Source organism: Danio rerio, chromosome 4, assembly GCF_052040795.2.
Source record: "Danio rerio strain M-AB ecotype USA chromosome 4, GRCz13ab, whole genome shotgun sequence".
Classification (NCBI taxonomy): Eukaryota; Metazoa; Chordata; class Actinopteri; order Cypriniformes; family Danionidae; genus Danio; species Danio rerio.
This window is the reverse complement of record NC_141024.2, coordinates 809020-829983: the sequence shown is the minus strand read 5'-3', so window position 1 is coordinate 829983 and position 20964 is coordinate 809020. Positions and strand designations below refer to the sequence as shown.

Genomic DNA, 20964 nt, shown 5'->3' with positions numbered 1-20964 from the left:
GGCAGCGAGTACAGTCAAACCCCAGCCAGATATTCCACAACACTTCACTTTCTCCATCATTTCTGCTCTCTGGCTGGAATCAGGCTTCATGTAATACTGTATTTATTGTGCATTGTTTGGCACACGCTGAGCATGAATTCTCCAGCGGCGCAAGCAGGAGGTTTTGTTATGCTGGGAAACTCTGGAGCTGGTGTTTTATACATATGACTCCTATTTATGCTGAATGCTTGATTGTGATTGGCTGATGAGCAGTCTATAAGGTTTGCTGTAAGAGAACAGGCACAGCTAAAGTAGTTCCGGCAGGTTTGGAGCGCATCACAGCTCACTCCGCTGAATGATTTGAGTTATTTCAGAGCAGCAACATTCAGAAATCACATCAGTACACAACAGAAGGAGGAGGAGGAGATGTGGAGGACACTAGTGCTACACACAGGAGACGTTTGAGGAGGACAAACACCGGACTAATAAACTCTCAAATACAACATCTCTACAGTGGATTCAGCAGCTGAGCGGGAGACCAGAGGAGAAGAGCAATAACAGACTCTTAAATAAACATTCAAAACTGCGTTGGGCTGTTGATTGGATGTTGACATGTGGGTGTGGCTCTTAGATGTATGCAAATAAGCATTAGTTGTTGGGGAGGGGCTTAAGCAGACTAAAGTTGATCTTTTTGCACTAATTTATGAATTTTATATACTTAAAATGTACCAATTTAATGCATTTTAGGTAACTCTTTACTTTAAGATACAATTCTCACTATTACTCATTCATTCATTCATTCTTTCATTTTCATCCACTTTTCCGGAGCCGGGTCGCAGTCTTAGTAAAGAACCCCAGACTTCCCTCTCCCCAGACAGATCCTCCAGCTCCTCCGGGGGGATCCTGAGTCATTCCCAGGTCAGCCGAGAGACATAGTCCCTCCAGCGTGTCCTGAGTCTCCTCCAAAGCCTTTTCCCGGAGGGACATGCCTGGAATGCTTCCCTGGGTAGGCATCCAGGAGGCATCTGAAACAGATGCCAGAGCCACCTCAGCTGACTTCTCTGGATGTGGAGGAGCAGCGGCTCTACTCTGAGCTCCTCCCGGGCAACAGAACTCCTCACCCTATCTATAAGGGTGCGAAGGAAACTAATGTCGGCCGCTTGTATCCGAGATCTTATCCTTTCAGTCATGACCCGAAGCTCATGACCATAGGTGAGAGTAGAAGCATAGACTGATTAAATCGAGAGCTTTGCCTTTCGGCTCAGCTCCTTCTTTACCACAATGGACTGATACACTGACCGCATTACTGCTGCCGCTAAACCAGGAGTCTCAAACTCAATTTACCTGGGGGCCACAGGAGGCAAAGTCTGGGTGAGGCTGGGCCGCATAAGGGATTTAAAAAAAAAAAGTCCTCAAATGTCATTATTAACAGTTTTAATTTTTCTTCTGCACATGAAGTGTCCTGAACATTAATAGAACATTGAGTGAAGATTATGAACAGTTCTTCTGAACATGGCATCTTTTGCCTACTTCTTGCTGCCAGAGACTTGACAGCGCTTCTTCTCACAAATCTGAACCACATTTGGCTTTAGAGCGGAAGCAGTTGAGACCCTCAGTATAGCTTGAAGATGATCATCATTAAGTCTAGACCTGTACTTTGACTTATTGAAGTCCTGGGAAAAAAGTGGGGGAACTCACTCAAAACTTCCATTCCCTCACCTAAAAAAAGGCGTATATATGTATAAATAAAACACCCCCACCCCACTCCAGTCACATCAGTCTGTACCAGTCTGTATCTACCTATAATATATATAAGATGCAGGCTGTAGCTGGGTAGCTAAGTGGCAGGCAGGAGCTTACCTTGGTTCTGAGAGCGGGGCTCTCTCTCCCCGCTCCGCTGATTCTGTCAGTGTACAGTGGTCGGCGCGGGCCACAAAATATTGCACTGAGGGCCGCAAATGGCCCGCAGGCCGCGAGTTTGAGACCCCTGCGCTAAACCAATCCACCTGTCAATCTCACGCTCCATCCTTCCCTCACTGCTTCACTATTAATAAACTATTATTTAAGACTTTTACCTCCATAAACTCCTAATTTTATGCTCATTAATAGTAATTAAGGTAGTATTTGGGTTTAGGTGTTGGGTAGGATTAGGCATGTAGAATGAGATCATGCAGAATATAGGTACTTACACCAAGAGGAATTGCACCTTTCTGTGTTTCTTTAACGGTTTGTTTTTTAGCTATAAGATTGTGAATCATGGATTTTGAAGATGTTATGATACAAATAATAAGATGAAAATGTATTTTTTCAGGTTTTGGACTGTATGGATGTAGACATGAATAAGTGAATGATAATGATTGATCTGCTATTTTCCTGTTAAATGTTTTTTGAAGGTGAAGGTAAATATTTAGTTTGTTTAATTATGGTTTATTGAAATGAAAATGAGATTAACCATCGAGTGGGCGTCTAACTAATGATGAACGTGACTGATTGTGGGAGTGGAGTGAGAGGTTTGTCACACACTGAGGAAGGCATTGTGCCGAAACGTTTGTGTTTTGTATCACAATGTAAAAAACAAAGTGTACAAAGCAATTATTAATTGAGTGCAAATCATGACCTGAACTTTATAAGTACTAATAAACAGAGAATATCTTAATAAAAGGCAGGTAATAAGACAGTTAATAGAGAGAATTGGTATTTAATCTAAGGAGTTAAGTTTACTATAGACTCCTTATATATTTCTATTTACTTGAAAACTGACTCCTTCTATACTCACTATTTCACAACATTAAATGATTGATAAACTAATTTCGAGAGGAGCTTGTGCTTATGATTGAGTGCAGCCGGTCACGCATTAGCTAATACCACCAATCAGACGAAGCCTAACTCACTATAAATAACCAGAGTGTCTTGCCTTAGCCATCTTCATGTTGAAGAATCCCTCCTTCCACCCCGACTCCATCCCTTTTCCCTTGACAGGGGGACACGGCGGCCCAGTGGTTGGCACTGTTGCCTCAAAGCAAGAATGTCACTGGGTCAAGTCTTTACCCGGCCAAGTTGGCATTTCTGTGTGAAGTTTACATGTTCTCCCCGTTCTCGCGTAGGTTTCCCCCGGGCAAGACATGTGACATAAGTAAACTGACCAAACCAAATCGACACCATAGAAGAGCACTTAATCAGTAGTATATCTATCCACAGTTATTCCTCATTCCTATTCGCCATAATAAGCAGGAGAGCTCTCGAGACCTACCTGAGCTCAAACTCTCCTCTCACCCTACAACTGGAGGGAGCCCTAAGCTCGAGGATCTCATGAGCGCAGGGCTCTCTCCCGGGACAGTATGCTAAACACGCTTCATCAGCTAAGGGTGAACTGTTGAAACTGGATGTGTTATTATTCAGTGAATAGAGTTGAGACTTTAACTTACTTTATTGTTCTCCAATCTCTTTTTAGATGACCTGGAAGAAATAAAAATGACACTGTTAAATGAAATCAGCATTTTTACAATACTGGAGGACAATAATAAAAGTAAACCCTTAGGAAATCCTCATGGCAGTGCCACTTACATTATCTAGAGAAGACGTAAAAACGCAGAAGACAGCTTTAAGTGATCTGCCAGATTACGAGTGTGCTTTCTGCAGACGTCACAGGCCTGATTCTCCTCAGATTAGCTGTGATGTTTCCAGATCTTCGTGGGAGGAAAGCAGAACAATGCTGGCTTTTAGTTCAGCTCCGGGACGCAGCCATCAGACGCTCTCTGTGTGGCCCACTTTAACATAGGACTCAACATGTTTCGCATGAAGCTTCCCATAGGAACGCAAGACAACTCACAAGTGAGAGCTCTTAAATATCTCACTTGTTGGCTATAAACAGCAGTGAGATTAAACGCAGAGCGAGTCAGATGGAGAAAAGCAGCTCATGTTTACTCTCCTTTAGGAAGATACATCACAATCAAGTCAGAGGGACGTTTTAGATTATATTTTTCATGAGAGAGATGTTCACTGACTGAGACATCGTCTGCTCCTTTACCAAAACAGGCTTAATGATTTGTATTAAACTTTTGAAATATTGAACACAGAACTAATCTCACTAATAAAGTGTCTTATTATCAGCTTTTTGTATATCAGCACCTATAAAGTATGATTTTATTTGCAACACAGGCTCATTGTGGATATGTACCCCTGTCTACATTTCTGGACAGTGCAAATTATGTAGCCAGAGTCCGCTACGGGGCGGTATGACGCCACAGATGGCTTCTGTTCATTTTTGCGCTACTAGCTGACCGCTTACCTCTGTGTGGACGGCTTTTCCGGTGTTACCAGTTTGCCCAGTAGTTCGCTGCAGATGCTGATGGACTTGTGACATGGAGCTAAGTTGACCACAATGATAAGGTTCGAGTCTAATGAAAAACGGTTCCAGAAAGCAGGTAAAACAAAAGCAAATAAATAAACAACAGGCAGAAAACGTGGTGAAATCTCATGGCCGCAATGGCTTTTCTTTTTCTAGATTGCTTCTGAAAACACTATCGGATGGGTTTAGGGAAGGGGGTGGATGGGTCAGTCAGCAAGCTGGTCTGGTCGGCTGGTGTGAATATTGCACCCTCTGGTGGATTCAAGCGAGAAGAGGATGCGCAACAGAAATTTGAGTTCATCAAAATGCATACACAGCACCCTCTGGTGGATTTGCAAGAAATAAACTGTGAGCAGACGTACCTTATGTTACATATTTCGCTGCCCACAAAAATGTAGACCTGGGTACATATCCGCAATGAGCGAGGGTTTATATCCCTAATCCTACTCAACAGCTAAGCCCATCAACTATCATACTAACTATTAATGAGCAGCTAATTAGTACGTTTATTATACTATTAGTGCTAGTTAATGGTTTATTAATAGCAAAAATAGTACCTTAAATTAAATAAAGCATGACTGAACTTTCTTTTAAAGTGAATGGGAGATCAAATTTTTGATTGGCTTATCACATTGCAACAAAAACACACACCCATTACTCTGTAAAGACATCATGAAATCACAAATTACAGTTCCTAATTTAATATGAGCATTTGTAGGGATTATTATAAACATGTGTACTTATATATGTACTTTTTTTAAAATTGCTCATAATGCCTCATAATCTATAATCAAATACCTTAACACCTCTGGAAATGACACCACTTCCTGTCTCTCACCCGTGTGGAGCACACTCAGCATTGCACAGTGTTTTTCATGAAGTATGGAGTGGTTATAAGGTGTCTGGTGCAGACGGAGAGCAGAGATTGAGTCCCAGGTGGTTTGCCAAGCCCACAAACCTGCAAGAAGCACACAAAAAACTGATGAAAATACATGTTTTTTTTTCCAGAACCATGTTGAACGCTGATGAGAAAGTGTCTGGTGCATACGGAGAGGAGTGTCTTTAAAGTCTGCGTGAACTGAAAGATGCTGAGATTTCGATTTCAGTATGTTAATGTACTTTAAATTAAAATTGAATAGTGAGTAGGGGGCGGGGCTTAATTTTGTGCATCATTCTTTCATAGAATACTAACAATAAGAGGGGCGTGGTTATGGTTATTGTCATGCAGTTGACTACAGAGGCACTCAGGTTGACTATTATCAAAGATAAGATTAACAAAACAAACTGTTCTTTTTTTAATTAGTGGAATGCATTGCACAGCTTAATTATTCACTTTAGAGTCAGAATTAAATTAAGATGTACTCTTTTATTTTAATATGGATTTAGTGCATATGATGTATCTTTGCACTTCATTATTTTGCAAAAATGTATTTGCCCTCAGAATCTTATATCAAATATTATAACCTTCCTTCCATCCTTGAAACAACTTCACTTTAAAGGGATGCCTTTAGGGTGGAGCTACCAGGCCTTTAGGGACAATCAGTATTTTAGGGCGGGTCTATCACTCATTTAGGGTGGGATTATCAGTCAGGGCGTGGCTATCAGACCTTATCATTCCTTTTGAGCATGGCTTTCAGTTAGAATGAGACGATCAGTCATTAAGAGACAATCAGTATTTTAGTGCGAGTATATCAATCATTTAGGGTGGGGCAATTAGCCCTTTAGGGTGGGGCTATCAGCCGTTTAGAGGGGAATTATCAGTCGGGGGGGCTATCACAGCTTTAATGTGGTGCTATCATTCCTTTAGAGGAGGGCTATTAGTCATTTAAAGCAGGGCTTTCAGTTGTTCAAGGCGGGGCTATCAGTCATTTAAGGCGGGGCTATCAGTCATTCAGGACAGGGCTATCAGTCATTTAAGGCGGGGCTATCAGTCATTCAGGACAGGGCTATCAGTCATTTAAGGTGGGGCTATCAGTCATTTAGGACAGGGCTATCAGTCATTTAAGGTGGGGCTATCAGTCATTTAAGGCGGGGCTATCAGTCATTCAGGGTGGGGCTATCAGTCATTCAGGACAGGGCTATCAGTCATTTAAGGTGGGGCTATCAGTCATTTAAGGCGGGGCTATCAGTCATTCAGGGTGGGGCTATCAGTCGTTCAGGGCGGAGCTATCAGTCATTCATGGTGGTGCTATCAGTTGTTTAGGGCGGAGCTATCAGGATGTGTCTCGTTGACTGACTTCACTTCAATCTGATCTGTTCCCAAAGATCAAAATCCTGCACCGCTAAACATTTTTCTACCATATTTCAGGACTGTTTCAAACGGAAGTACATCATGATAGAGGAAGAAACGACAGTCTTATCTTTTATTTCAGGGCGACTTCATGAACAACAATGTGAGCTAGTGAAATAAACCTTGCAGATTTCGATTTCACACAGACTTTAAGATATCAGAGAGCAGCTTCAGAACAATAACATTTTCCCATGATGCTCCCACGCTGATGCGGCTGAGTGTGTGTTCACAGGGGATTCCCTGAAGAGCAGACAGACTGCATAATGCTGTAATGACAGGGAGCACCGCAGCGTGTGTGTGTGTGTGTGTGTGTCAGCTGTGGTCTGTGCTGTTCAGTCCAGTGTTTCCACTGCAGGGCTGTATCAGTGACGCATGTGAGCTTCACTGTGATCTGCAGCTCTAAATGTCACATCGGTCTGAAACAGAAGAAACTCCTAATGCAGTCGCATGCAGAGATGAGTCACGGCCGCCCCCTCCCATCACTTTACAACAAATACTGTTAAATCTGCTTCAGTGGCATTTGTCCTGACTTATTTCCACAGAAGTGAACACAGGTCACAGGAAATCCACAGCGACCTTTGGCTTCTGTCATGGACATTTAGAGATAGAAACAAACTACGCAAATACGCAAACACACACACGCAAATGCTCATCCAATGCCTTTCAGTGGTGCAGTCCCAACGGCTAAAATACACTCATGCATTGCAGTGACGCTAACAATATAAGAGTTTAAAAATAATTACAATTCAGCCCAGAAATCAATTCTTACTACTAAAAATAGTGTCTCATTACATATAAAGCACATATTCTGCCCTATCCCTAATCCTACCCAACACCTAAACCCAACTACTTACAACTTTACCTAACAACTTCAGGAGTTTACTGAGCTACAGGTCATAGATAATGGTTTAATTATAGTGAGAATTGTACATTAGAATAAAGTGTGACCACTCTACACTGTAAATTGTGATTTCACGATGAGATAAATGTGTGTGTTTTTAGTGCAATGTGTGATAAACCAATCAGAATTTTATCTCCCACTCACTTTAAAAAAAACATTCGGTCACATTTTACTTTCAGGCACAATTCTCGCTATATTAACAAACCATTCACTATATTTTTTAGTTAATTATCTGCTTATTAATAGTTATTAAGGAGGTATTTGGGTTTACGTATTGATTAGAATAAGGGATGTTGAATAAGATCATACTTTTTAAGTGTGAATAAATAACCCAAGGTTATTAGAGATAAAGTATGTGCCCAGGGCTACACTTTCGAGAACTGAGAAATATGTACGCTGTACTGTTTTCTTGCATTCTTTCTTGCAAAAAAAAAAATCCACAAATCCACTAGAAGGCAGGGTGTACATTTTTGACAATCTCAAATATACAATGCTGGGACCAAGCGACAACCTTCTGTTTCATGAATGAGTTGTTAATAAGGGTTAACATTACTTATTCATAACATAGGCTATAGGCAGGGCCAGACGGAATCTGCGGACGTTTTTTGCTATTTCTGCGGAGAATTTGGTAAAAATCTGCGGATTTCAGCGGAATTATTTTCGGAGTATCCAGCGGAGTATCATAACTTACACTTTAATATATTAAATAAAAAGTAATAAATTACTGAATAAAAACTGAATAAATTCTGATTTACACATTTTATTAATAATGGGCTAAAAAACTGCAGAAATCTGCAGAATTCTGCGGAAAGTCTGCGGAATTCTGCACGTGCAGATTCCGTGTGGGCCTAGCTATAGGCCTAACATTACTAACTAATAACATTGTCAGGTCGAGCTGCAAACAATGCAGGGACTAACCTGGACCTGCTATGACAAGCTGCTGCAACGTCACGCTGCTGCTTTCCTCTTTTCATGTGCGACTCGATGACTTTGAGCCCCATGGCCCCTAACGAAAAGGTCTTTTTGCAGAATTTACACATTGCGTCTTTTCCACGTCGTTAAATGTACAATTTCCCATCTTTGCATTTTGACACATCAACAACCGCATAATAACAGCACGCAGGTGCAGACCGACGTAAGCGTCTGTACTCTGTAGCCGACCTACCGTAATAAGCTAATAAATCACGGAGACTGTCATTTCTCTCCTGTTTTACAAGTGCTAAATTAATCAACTAGTAGATGTTTTATGGTGAACCACTGTTCTTCCCAATCGTCATTAAGCACACCGGCTGAAAATTTAATACCTTCAGCCACTTAACGGTAAAATTTAAGACAATTTAAGACCTTAATTTCCCCGGATTTTTATTTAAGACATTTTAAGACTTTTTAAGGACCCGTGGGAACCCTGTTCTACATTTCACATTTCCACCGCATCTGGGGAACCTTTGGTCACACTTTTCATCATACTACAGTTTGAGACACCCTAATTCTATTTTCCAATACTATATAGGACGGATAGTATGTGAATTGGGACGCAGACTGACTTTACTCTGGCAATATAAAGTGTAAATTGTTCTCAGGTGTGGAGTTTGTCTAAACACATGTCAGCAGGCTGCTGTACGAGGCCGTTTCTCAGCTCATTTATTCTCATAGACGTGGCAGATGAACTTTCAGAGGCACAGTTACTGAAGATCTGCTGCTGTTTTTCTGCATAGCTGCTTTTACTGAGGTGCCCAGGATGAACTGATGGATGGAGGTTTGTGCCTTGAGATCTGGTTCACACCTCTCTCCTCTGCAGTGTTTGGAAATGTGTTTCTCAAACTATTATCATGAAATATTTGACAAAGATTTTGTATTTTGTGCTTTTAAAAATCGTTTTGTGTGTTTATTATGTATTGTAGTGCCTAACAAAGTGCATTACAAATAAACTGTACTGTTCATCACTACTTTTAGTTTAATTTCCTCACATGGGGAATCAGATAGCTTCCGGAAAATCTCAGATATGTATGGTCAGGACAAACGTGATTTCTATCAGTACCTGCAAACCAGGACCTACAGTTGAAGTCAGAATAATTAGCCCCCCTGAATTATTAGACCACTTGTTTATTTTTTTTCCCCAATTTCTGTTTAACAGAGAGCAGATTTTCTTCAACACATTTCTAAACATATTAGTTTTAATAGCTCATCTCTAATCTCTATTCTTCAAGACACTTCTATACAGCTTAAAGTGACATTTAAAGGCTTCACTAGGGTAATTAGGTTAACTAGATAGGTTAGGGTAATTAGGCAAGTTATTGTATAATGATGTTTTGTTCTGTAGACTATAGGGGGAAAAATAGCTTAAAGGGGCTAATAATTTTGACCTTAAAATGGTGTTTAAAAAATGAAGAACAGCTTTTATTGTAGCCGAAATAAAACAAATAAGACTTTCTCCAGAAGAAAAAATATTATCAGACATACTGTGAACATTTCCTGCATCTGTTCAACATCATTTGGAAAATATATAAAAAAAGAAGAAGAGAAATTCAAAGTGGGCGAATAATTCTGACTTCAACTGTACTTTAATAGCGAGATTAGATGTTTGGAGAACCATGCCGCTAATTTAACTTATTCAGTTATGGACATCTACAAGAACAAAGACTACAGGAGACTTGCTTCAAAATTGTTTCCTGCCATCCAACTCACCAAGGAAGACTCAACAAACGACATCAGACTGAAATAGGAGAGAGAATCCAACCTAGTTATCTCAGCGGAGGATTGGTTGAATATCTGCTCAATGCACGTCTTCCAGCTCTAGCACATGGAGAGATTTTTGCTGGAGGAATCTTACCAGATACTTTATAACCCCCAGGTAAATATGCATGCAAACACACGACAAGGACAGGGGACAGTGCTGGAGGAAATGTGGACTTGGCAAAGCACTTTCACATAGTTTGGAGTTCCCCAGCTATTCAGTCATACTGGCAGGACGTAATGCAAGTAATACGAAATATTTTTGGTGATGATGTGGATTTTTCTTTTACAACAATATATCTGGGAAATATTGCAGCCAACATTTATTAAAAATACTTCTAGGAACCAGTAAGAAAACTGTGACTCGTAAGTGGCTACAACTGGAACCCCCTACAAAATCTTAATGGTTGGATATCATATCTAATGTTCAGAATATGGAGAGGATGACTTATTCCTTACAACTACAAGTGGACAAATACCTGCAATTGTCAGGGTTCTGCCACTCTGCTCTTGTGAATTCTTGTTTTGATGGCAGAGTCCGGACTCTAGCTCTCTCTAGTCCTGTCCTGTTGTGCTCGGCTCGAGTTTTCTTGGGTCGAGCACTTGTTTTGTCATTGTGTGTCTCTGTATGGACGCCATTTGTGAACACGCATGGACCGTGCGCGTCCCTGTTTGATGCGGGTGCGTGAGGTCTTTGCATGTTTGTAGGTGCTTGCTCCCGTCCAAGTGTTCACGTTCGTATGTCTGCAGCGTGGTGTTTCATTCCCAGCATCTCAGTCCAGTTGGGTTCGGTTTTGGTCGGCGTTGGGATGAAACATGCACGCTGCGTGTGTGAGTGCACGGTGAGTGTATTCATTCATCATGTACTCGTGTCTTGTGTTCAGTGCGTGTGTACATGCACCGTGTGCTTGTGTTGTCATGAACACGCGGTTAATGAGTTCTTTCACTGGCTGCGTGTTCTAGTCTTGTTTCATGTGAGCACAAGGCTTGTGTTGTCTCTTTGTGTCATGTGCTCTCCCATCTATTGTCTAGTCCTATTATTATTATTAATATTATTAACCTATTATTAGTTAATTATGTTCATCTGTTTGTATGTTTATTTACTTCTGTTTATATTCCCCTCGTGTCTGCTGTCCTTTGCCAGTTCGTCACCGTATGTCATTGTTTCTCTCCTCGTCCTGTCGTGTGTTCCAGCTCTGATCCCTACCAGCCTGCCTAGTCAAGTTTGTTTGTTTGTTTATTTGTTTAGCTAGTGTTTTCCCCCCTTGGGGGTAGTTTATTTTGCCGTTTATTTTATTTTTACCATTAATAAAAACCCTTTTCTTAGCATTTGAGTCCTTGCTCCTTTTTCCCCAACCAACGATCCTGACAGCAATATTAGGAGAAATGGACTGTAAATTTGCCTTTACACAGTGTAATCTCACTTCTATATGTATTTGTTAATGTGTTATTCAAAAACACATCGGATCATTTAAGTTCCGATGTGTTATTGTATATTTTTTTTATTTTAAAATTATTTTTTAATCTATTATTTGTATTTTTTTTATTTTTTCCTCCTTAAAAAAGAAATAAAATCAAAGTATAAAATAATGTACTGTTAATATACAGGATATACCTATATATTTAGGAGGTGAAAAGAGCTTATCGATTTAAACAGCACTATTGTCAATACTTGCTTTCATCAGGGTGACAATATTCAGGGAATATATAACTCATTCATCCACTTTCATTCAGCTTAGTCCTTTATTTAAGAGGTCGCCACAGCTGAATGAATTGCCAACTATTCCAACATATGTTTTAGGCAGCAGATGGCCTTCCAGCTGCAACCCAGTACTGGGAAACACCCGTACACACTCATTCACACACACACACTCATACACTACAGCCAGTTTAATTGATCAGTTCCCCTATAGCGCATGTGTTTGGACTGTGGGGGAAACCAGAACACCCGGAGGAAACCCACGCCAACACGGGGAGATTATTTCTGTCTAGAAAATTTTTAGATATTTGCACTATAAACAAGACAGAAACGCTAAGTAAGAATTATTTACAGCTGCGCACATTCTCTAGACAAGTTTTTAAAGATCACAACTTTTGCGTGGGAAGAGGCGCACATATTTCTGTCCCCGCTTAGTGCGTACGCCACGTTTATAGATGAATCGATTTCACCAAACCTCCTCCATGCCCACAGATGCCCAGCACTCTGCCAACACACACACTCACACACAGCTCTGAGGGCGGGATGCCGTGATGATGTCACAGGCTCGTGTTTAGAGCTAAAACAGGAGCGTCTGAGTGTTGTGTGGATAAATCTGGACTCTTGTGGCTCACTCTGGTTTACAGCTGACACTAAAGGGGGAAATGTATCATCTGTCAACTTTTTCCCAGACGTCTGCTTTCTATATCAGACGGGCATCTCTGGGTGAATCCCACACAGACACGTCTATGGCTGCGTCTACACTAATGCAGATAAATCTGAAGATCTGCTCTAAAAACCCTCCATGTCCACACTATCATTTCCTATTCTTTCCATCATACACATGAAAATGACTGAAAACGATGTTGTTGATGCACTGCGCATGCACACACAGACGTAAAGCGCTTTCACCTGCTCACATCCGCCTGGTGAAACAGTAAATGAGTGACTGTGGTCTGATCTGAACAACAGCTCCGGTAAACATTCCCTGTGCACTGAACAGAGGTTCACATTCATTTACTTTTCAGCTTAGTCCCTTTATTAATCCGGGGTCGCCACAGCAGAATGAACCGCCAACTTATCCAGCAAGTTTTTATGCAGCGGATGCCCTTCCAGCCGCAACCCATCTCTGGGAAACATCCACACACACACTCATACACTACAGACAATTTAGCCTACCCAATTCACCTGTACCGCATGTGTTTGGACTGTGGGGGAAACCGGAGTTCCCGCAGGAAACCCATGCGAAGGCAGGGAGAACATGCAAACTCCACATAGAAACGCCAACTGAGCAGAGGTTCGAACCAGCGACCTTCTTGCTGTGAGGCGACAGCACTACCTACTGCGCCACTGCCTCGCCACTCAACAGAGGTGATGTCTGAAAACTGGACTGACACAGTTTCAATTTACTACAACTTCTATGTTGAGCTGCTTTGACACAATCTACATTGTAAAAGCGCTACAGAAATAAAGATGAGTGAAACTGAACTGAATATAGAGCATCTACAATCTGACAGTCATGTCTATATTAAAGATTCACGAAACCCTCGAGTACTTTTTTTGAGATGTTAACAGATGTGTGTGTGTTGAGCATCAGTTTAGACAGTGGCTGTTTCTCAATATGCGTTCTTCAGTGGTCTTGCATCCTCGTGCAACGTCATCATCAGCTGCCTAAGTTCAGTTCCAATACTCAAGACCGCAAGTACGGAGGACGCGTGAAACTTCCCGGATGTGATCTTGATATCGAGGACGCACTGATGCAGACTTGAGCAGCGAACTCGCTCTGGAAGTCCCAGAAGTCATTGCGACTGAAGGTGGGAAGCGCAGAATTTTATTTAGATTTATTAGTTTGGAGATATCACTTATTTACCTCAGGAGTTTCCCTAAATGAAACGGTGAAAGTAAACATTAACATGGACATCTTAATAAAGGAATAAACACATTAAGGGTGTTTGTTTGCTGAAATTCGTATTAAAATCTGTTTTATTCATATTGTGCAGAGTATATTTACAATGTTTTTATGCAAAGTATATATTTTGAAGAGGGGAAAAACAATAAATCGTTGTATGAGTGCTGCAATGTTTAAATAATTTACCATTTAAAACACGTGAAGGTCATATGTGACCATCAGGAAGAACGCAGCATCCCATTTCTCAAAGGACGCGTTCTCTGCCCTCGCGGTCTCCTGAGTTCATTCTTCTGAGGACACCTGGCAAGACCGCTCTCCACAAGAACGCAAGTCCATTCTCTGCGTTCTTGGAATTGAGAAACAGCAAATGTTAGCAGCTCTCAGCTTTAATTGTGGGGAAAACTGGATCATTTTGAGCTTTTGTCAGCTGATTTCAGCTTCCGGGTTTTAAATGATTTTTTTGTGGATCAAAATTGGTGACGTAGCGCAAAACTGCAAGTGCAAAGATGACGCGGCGGTTTCTCATTAATATTCATGGCGAAGTTTTCATCCCAGGCTCATTGTGGAAACGTAGCCCCGCGGATGTTTCTGGAGGCCGCAAAATACGTGCCGGGAGGTAAGTATTTGTGCAGTTTTTGTTTTCGCGAATCAGCGAGGCCACTGTGCATGCTTTTTCGAGACTCAAACACCTCTCGGAAGCGCGCGTCGCTCACACACACACACACACACACAGACACACACACAGACACACACACACACACACACACACACACAAACACACACACACACACAGACACACACACACACACACACACACACACACACACACACACACACAGACACACACACACACAGACACACACACACACACAGACACACACACAGACACACACACACACACACACACACACACACACACAGACACACACACACACACACAGACACACAGACACACACACACACACACACACACAGACACACACACACACACAGACACACACACACACACACACACACACACACACACACACACACACACACACACACACACACACACACACACAGTGTTGGGAAAATATTAATAATAATATAATATAATATAATATAATATAATATAATATAATATAATATAATATAATATAATATAATATATTGTAATACACACACAAACATAACAACAAACTTTTTATGTTTTTGCATATACGTTTAAATGTGTAATTCATACTAATACATGATAAATATACACATTACAAACAATATTATGCCAAAGCAAACTTTTATTTTGGATGTGATTTATCGAGATTACTTAATCGATTAATCACAGCACTAGATATAAAATAAAGGTACATGATTCTTTTCACCCTATAAAAAAATCCTTAAAAAACGGTACTGGTGTTAAATAGATGATGGTTATCATGAATATATACTGATATAAATACAGGTAATTTCCATAAGCAGGAGGCTCTGTAATCCCGATTAAAAGGTGAAAGGTCTGAAACTGAGGCTGCTTCTGTCTGTTTAGCAGGTCTCAGCAGAAGTGACCATGTGTAAACCTGTGTGTGTGTAGGTGTGTTTATTTATGTGTGTGTGTGGTTTGTGTGTGTGTGGGTATTTGTTTTTGTGTGTATGAAGAGTGCATGTGGGTTTGTTTGGGTGTGAATGGTGAGTTTTGTGGTGATGCTCTGAAACCAGCAGATTTCATTTCATTTCACCGCAGAGGAAAAACATTTCTGACTCAATCGCTCGCACACACACACACTCACACACACACACACACACACACTCACACACACACACAAACATACACACACACACACACACTCACACACACAGACACACACACACACACACACACACACACACACACACACACACACACACGCACACGCACACGCACACACACACACACACAGACTCACACACACACACTGGGACACAACAAAAGTTTGATGTTTTGACAATCTCCATTAAATCTGCTCCATTTATTCAGGACAGACACCCACTTGGACTGTCTGTGTGACACTTTTAATGTGACATTTAGGAGAAGATGAATCTCTTTAGTCACATTTATAAAGAAACTTTACGCACAAAAAGACTGAGAGACACTTTCAATATCAACTCACACTATTAACTAGTGTCATATCCCCTGCCTATTATTGATATATTCACTGATTATTAGTATTTATAAACCATAATCTTACACAACATCCCTGATCAATACCTAAGTGTACTGCATGTGAGTGTTTGTTTGTGTCTGTGTGTGTGTGTGTGTGTGTGTGAGAGAGGGTATGTGCGTGTATTTGAGTGAGTGTTTGTGTGTGTATATGTGTGTGAGTGTTTGTGTGTGTGTATTTGAATGAGTGTTTGTTTGAGTGTGTGTTTATGTATGCATGGTTATTCCAGTGTGTGTGAGTGTGTGTGTGTGTGTGTGAGTGTTTGTTCGAGTGTGTGTGTGTTTGTTGTGTGTATATGTGTGTATTGTTTCAAGTGTTTGTGTGAGTGTTTGTTTTTGTATATATGTGTGTGAGTGTATGTTCGAGTATGTATGAGTGTTTGTTTTTTCGAGTGTGTGTGTGTGTGTGTGTGTGTGTGTGTGGGAGAGACAGGCAGTCTGTTGACACTGGGCGTCTCCACGGAAAAACAGATCGTCTTGCTGCCGCTTCGTCAGACCATCAGACCCCCACCCTAACACTGCAATTGAACACAGCTGTGTGTGTGTGTGCGTGTGTGTGTGTGTGTGTGTGTGTGTGGGGTCTCGAACCTGTGCCCACTGTCTATCAATATGCTAAGCTTCACACTACAACACTCGCTGCATTATTGTGTCATTGTGTTTCTCTGGGTGTGAGTTATCTGGAGACAGAAGTCAACTCCAAACACGACAACAACAAACAGCAAACAACAGCACACGCGCTACACAATAAACCTGCGCACTGCAAACAAATGCCACTTATTTACAGTTTTTGTCTTGTTTCTAGTGCAAATATTTAGAAATACTTAAATCAAGAAGCGTTGTGTTGTTTTCAGAAAATATGAGTCAAAATAAAAAGAGTTTTTCATTAAAACAAGCAAAATAATCCGACAACGAAACAATCTTATTTCAAATGGAGAAACTCGATTATTTCGCGTAGCCTGTTGGCATAATTTAGCTTGTTTTAGGGGGAAAACTCACTTCATCTTGACTCATTATGTGTGAAAACAACACAATGTGTTTGCTTGTCTAGAGTGCAATCACTTCTCAGACTCAGACTGTGATATTTGTACTCTGTATTCTGCGTCAAGTGACCGGCGTAACCCACGGCGCATGCATTTGTAGCTGTGCATTTATACTTCTGCTGCTGTCTCTGTTGGTCTGCATTAACACTTCTGAAGCGCTAGTGGGCAGTGAGGTGTAAATGTTCCTCTGTGTCGAGTTTCTTCTCTGCTGTTTTGCTTTTCCTGAACACTTTCTGAATGTACAAGTGGCTCAAACTGGCTCATTTTGAGGCAGGAACATGCAACAACTTTAACTATGAGGTAAACACAAAACAAAACTTTCCATCCGGAGCTCCTTCACGGGACTCCACACTTGTAAACAATCGCTGCATTGGGCTCACGCCCAGCTCGCGCTATTCACACGGCTCTCGGTCCCGCCCAGACTCGTCAGCGCTCCCAAGCCGACCAATCACAGAGTTTGCGCTACGCGTCAATGCCGTAGCATACGCATGCGTTTGACGCAGAAGTATAAATCAGCCTTTAGCCAACTAAAGTCGCAAGTTCCGTTGTTACAAACATAGTTTGCTGATTTGCCATTTCCCAAATCCGTCGCTCCAACGAACATCCGCAAACTGCATCTCAAACTTGAGCACTCTCAACAACAACTCTGGAGCTTTAGTTTGAAACAGTTCCTGGCATTAAAAAACATTAAGCTCATCTCTCTTAGCTTTAATATGCTTTCAAACTATTTCTACAGTTCAGTTTTAGCGATCGTCATGTTTACAATTGTGCTCCCTGCGCAGTGCACTTTGAAAACATTGATGTCATTTTGAACACAGCCGTCTCTCATGACGAAAGCTATCGGTGACCTGTCATTTAAATGCGGAATTTATGTTACGTCTCCAAAGCTTGTGAAAACAAAAAGCAAACGTTAATTCTTTTCATTTATGGTGGGTTATTTATCAAGCATCTGTACTGTATATGACATGGGCCTGCTGGGTAGAACTTTCTGCAGTGGTTTACATGTGTCAAATAGTAAAAGTAGACTTTTCAAAAAATACAAATATCCTACTTAATAATAATAATAATAATAATCATCATCAATGTTATTATTAAAGTATGATTTTTTCATTTCTAATAAATAATAAATATTAAGTTTCATTTTAATAAACAGCCTCAATATTTATTTATGTGATTTATATGATATTCGAACATGTGTTAGCTTTTGTAAGTGATATGTTTTAGAATAGAGTTTGTAACTTCTCAATAACATTAGTAAAGCAAACACAGGCCCTGTTTGTGCCACTGACATATGTTTCTTTTAATATGGAAAGCGAGTGCATGTTTTTACCAAATCGATCTGGATTTTATTTTAAATGCGCGTGCCTGTAAAACAATATCATTTGCACAAAGAAGTTATGGGTTTTTCTCTGAAGAAGAAGTCACTTCACCTTGTTTAGAGCATCATTATGGGCATTTTACGTTATAACTAACATGGTTCAGGCGATGGATCTGCGACAGAGAAACTATGCGCTTTGGGAAACACTCGTCACTACATCGCTCTTTTCCCAAATGATGCATCGTACTATGATAGTTCAGCCGCGAGTTGCGTCGCTGTTTGGGAAACGCACCCCAGAATGATTTCCCTGATTATCAGTTACAGGTTTTTAATAAAAATACATAATTTCATGTTAGAAACGGGAATATATCCAATAACAGCAGGTGTATCGCGTCAGTGTATTTCAGTGTCCACATCAATGGAACAACACAAAGCCCTGAATGGCTTAGCTCTCCACTATTTGAGGGAGCTCCTGGTGTATTACAGCCCCTCTCGTCCACTACTCTCAAATCATTCCGGACAATAGGTTATTGCCAGAATATCAAACTCAACTGCAGGCGGTAGATCTTTCTTATATCTGGCACCTAGAACAGCCTTCCTAGCTCAGTTCTGGAGGCTGACACACTCTGTCAGTTCAAAACTAGATTAAAGACACATCTCTCTGCATTAAAGCTGATTTCAAGAGTTCACACTCAGCTTATTATTGATTATAAAGCGTGTTTGGCATGCTGGGAGAGAGCCCTGAGATCATAAGATCCTCGAGCCTGGGGCTCCCTCCTGTTTGCAAGGCAAAAGGGGAGTTTGAGCTCAGGTAGATGTGGAGAACTCCCCTGCTGTAGTAGTTAATAAACAGATATCGATCGCTCTTAAGAGATAACTATTGACTAGGAGCATGTCTGGTGCAGATTTGGATTAGTCAGTTAACTTAAGCTGCATGTTTTTGGACGGTGGGAGGAAACCGGAGAACCCACGTGAGCACGAGGAGAACGTGTAAACTCCGCACAGAAACATCGGCTGGCTTGGTAAGGACTAGAACCAGTGACGTTCTTGCTGTGAGGCAACAGTGCTAACCACTAGGTCACCATGCCACCCATCTAGGAAAGGAGGGGGAGTAGAGGTGGAAGGAGGGATTCTTCAAAATGAAGATGGCTGTTATATGGAACTGAGGGTATTTATAGTGGCCTAGGAATCTTCTGATTGGAGAATCATGAATGAATAATGCGGGGCCGGCTGCAAGCAATCATAAGCACGTGATCCTCTCCAAACTGGTTTAAAAATAAACTTTACTTATACTTCTGCATCAAGCCCACGCGTATAGTTGTATAACCCTCGCCATGGCTGATGCCAACGCTGGCGTGCACCTCTCAAAAAATTTACTATATGTCAAAATGATGCGCAAGCTCTTGGATTGGTTAGCTTGGTAGCTGTGGCCTGTGTGGGCGGGAACGAGAGCCACACAAACTCCAAGGAGCTCGTGTTTACAAGTGTGAAGTCTCACGAAGGAGCTCTAGATGGAAACTTTTGTTTTTTGTTGACCTTATGATAAATGCTGTGCGCCGATTTCCACATCTGATTGCGTTTCAGCTACTTCTAAATTAAGGAAGTGTTTAGACTAAACACCCGTGAAGAAACTCGACACAGAGGAACATAAACACCTACAGCCAGCTAGCGTTTCAGAAGTGCTACTGCAGAGCAACACAAACAGCATGCAGAAGTATAAATGCACGACTATGCGCAAGGCATGCGTCACGATCACCAGCGATCTAAAACACCATAGATTGCTGGGAAACACTCACAAGCGCTTATGGACTACAGATTCGCCATTTCACGGACTACAACTCCATGCATGCACTCAGCTCACGCACACATGTTCCTGATCCCGACTGATTGCACACACACCACCGGAGGATTGTCAAGGACTGATTACACACACTATTTAAGCTGCACGCACAGATACGTCAGGACTTAGGTCCCGTTTACACTAGTGCGTTTTAGTTTTAAAACGGCGTATTAGATCAAAAACGATCCACGTACACACTAGCGTTTCTGAACATATCTCCGCCCACACTACGCCACCCAAAGCGTATATCACGTGACTATTCGCTCACTCTGGGCATGCGCGTTCTAGTATAAACAGGAAGCATGCGTCTTGCTTGGCATTTGGTTATTGTTAGTCAACAAACTCCGGTTGAATAATAAACGCGATGGCAAAGAACGCAAGAGAGGTATTTTTGTGGACAGACGACGAGGTCGAGTTGTTACTAAACGTAACAAATGAATAACTGCACAATGGCGCCTAAAACAGACAATAGTGCAAACAACGCTCCCATTTCTGTGTCCATGTTGTTGTTTACAGTGAAGGCTGGTCCGCTGTCTTCCGGTAGCGTTAAAGCCATGTGTTATAGTCATGTGATAGGAGCTTGACAAATAAGGGAAGGATATGCAATGACACAAAAGCCCCAATCAGGTAGTGAATCTCAGCAGCCCCGCCTCCGTTTCCAGATCTCTCCGTTTTCCCTCATCCACGTTTCAGAATGAAAACGGCCTCTCCAATTGTATAAAATCCCTGTTGAACTC

General features: G+C 41.4%; 2 protein-coding genes and 1 long non-coding RNA gene across 9 annotated transcripts in view; all 3 read right to left on the bottom strand.

The window, feature by feature from the left end:
- The window catches only part of xpot (exportin, tRNA (nuclear export receptor for tRNAs)), a 266921-nt gene that overhangs the window by 90239 nt on the left and 155718 nt on the right, over positions 1–20964 (bottom strand). For both annotated transcript variants that reach the window (XM_087246977.2, XM_087246978.2), the window contains exon 5: positions 5166–5285. The gene's annotated coding sequence lies outside the window, so the exon portion shown is untranslated. The remainder of the gene's footprint in view (positions 1–5165; positions 5286–20964) is intronic.
- pthlha (parathyroid hormone-like hormone a) overlaps positions 1–20964 on the bottom strand; it is a 224349-nt gene that overhangs the window by 47667 nt on the left and 155718 nt on the right. For all 6 annotated transcript variants that reach the window (XR_015942071.1, XR_015942072.1, XM_088649806.1 and 3 more), the window contains exons 5-7: positions 5126–5285; positions 3544–3665; positions 3405–3435 (exon numbers count right to left, since the gene is read on the bottom strand). The gene's annotated coding sequence lies outside the window, so the exon portion shown is untranslated. The remainder of the gene's footprint in view (positions 1–3404; positions 3436–3543; positions 3666–5125; positions 5286–20964) is intronic.
- The window catches only part of LOC148679883 (uncharacterized), a 759583-nt gene that overhangs the window by 609849 nt on the left and 128770 nt on the right, over positions 1–20964 (bottom strand). The gene's annotated exons all lie outside the window — the stretch shown is intronic.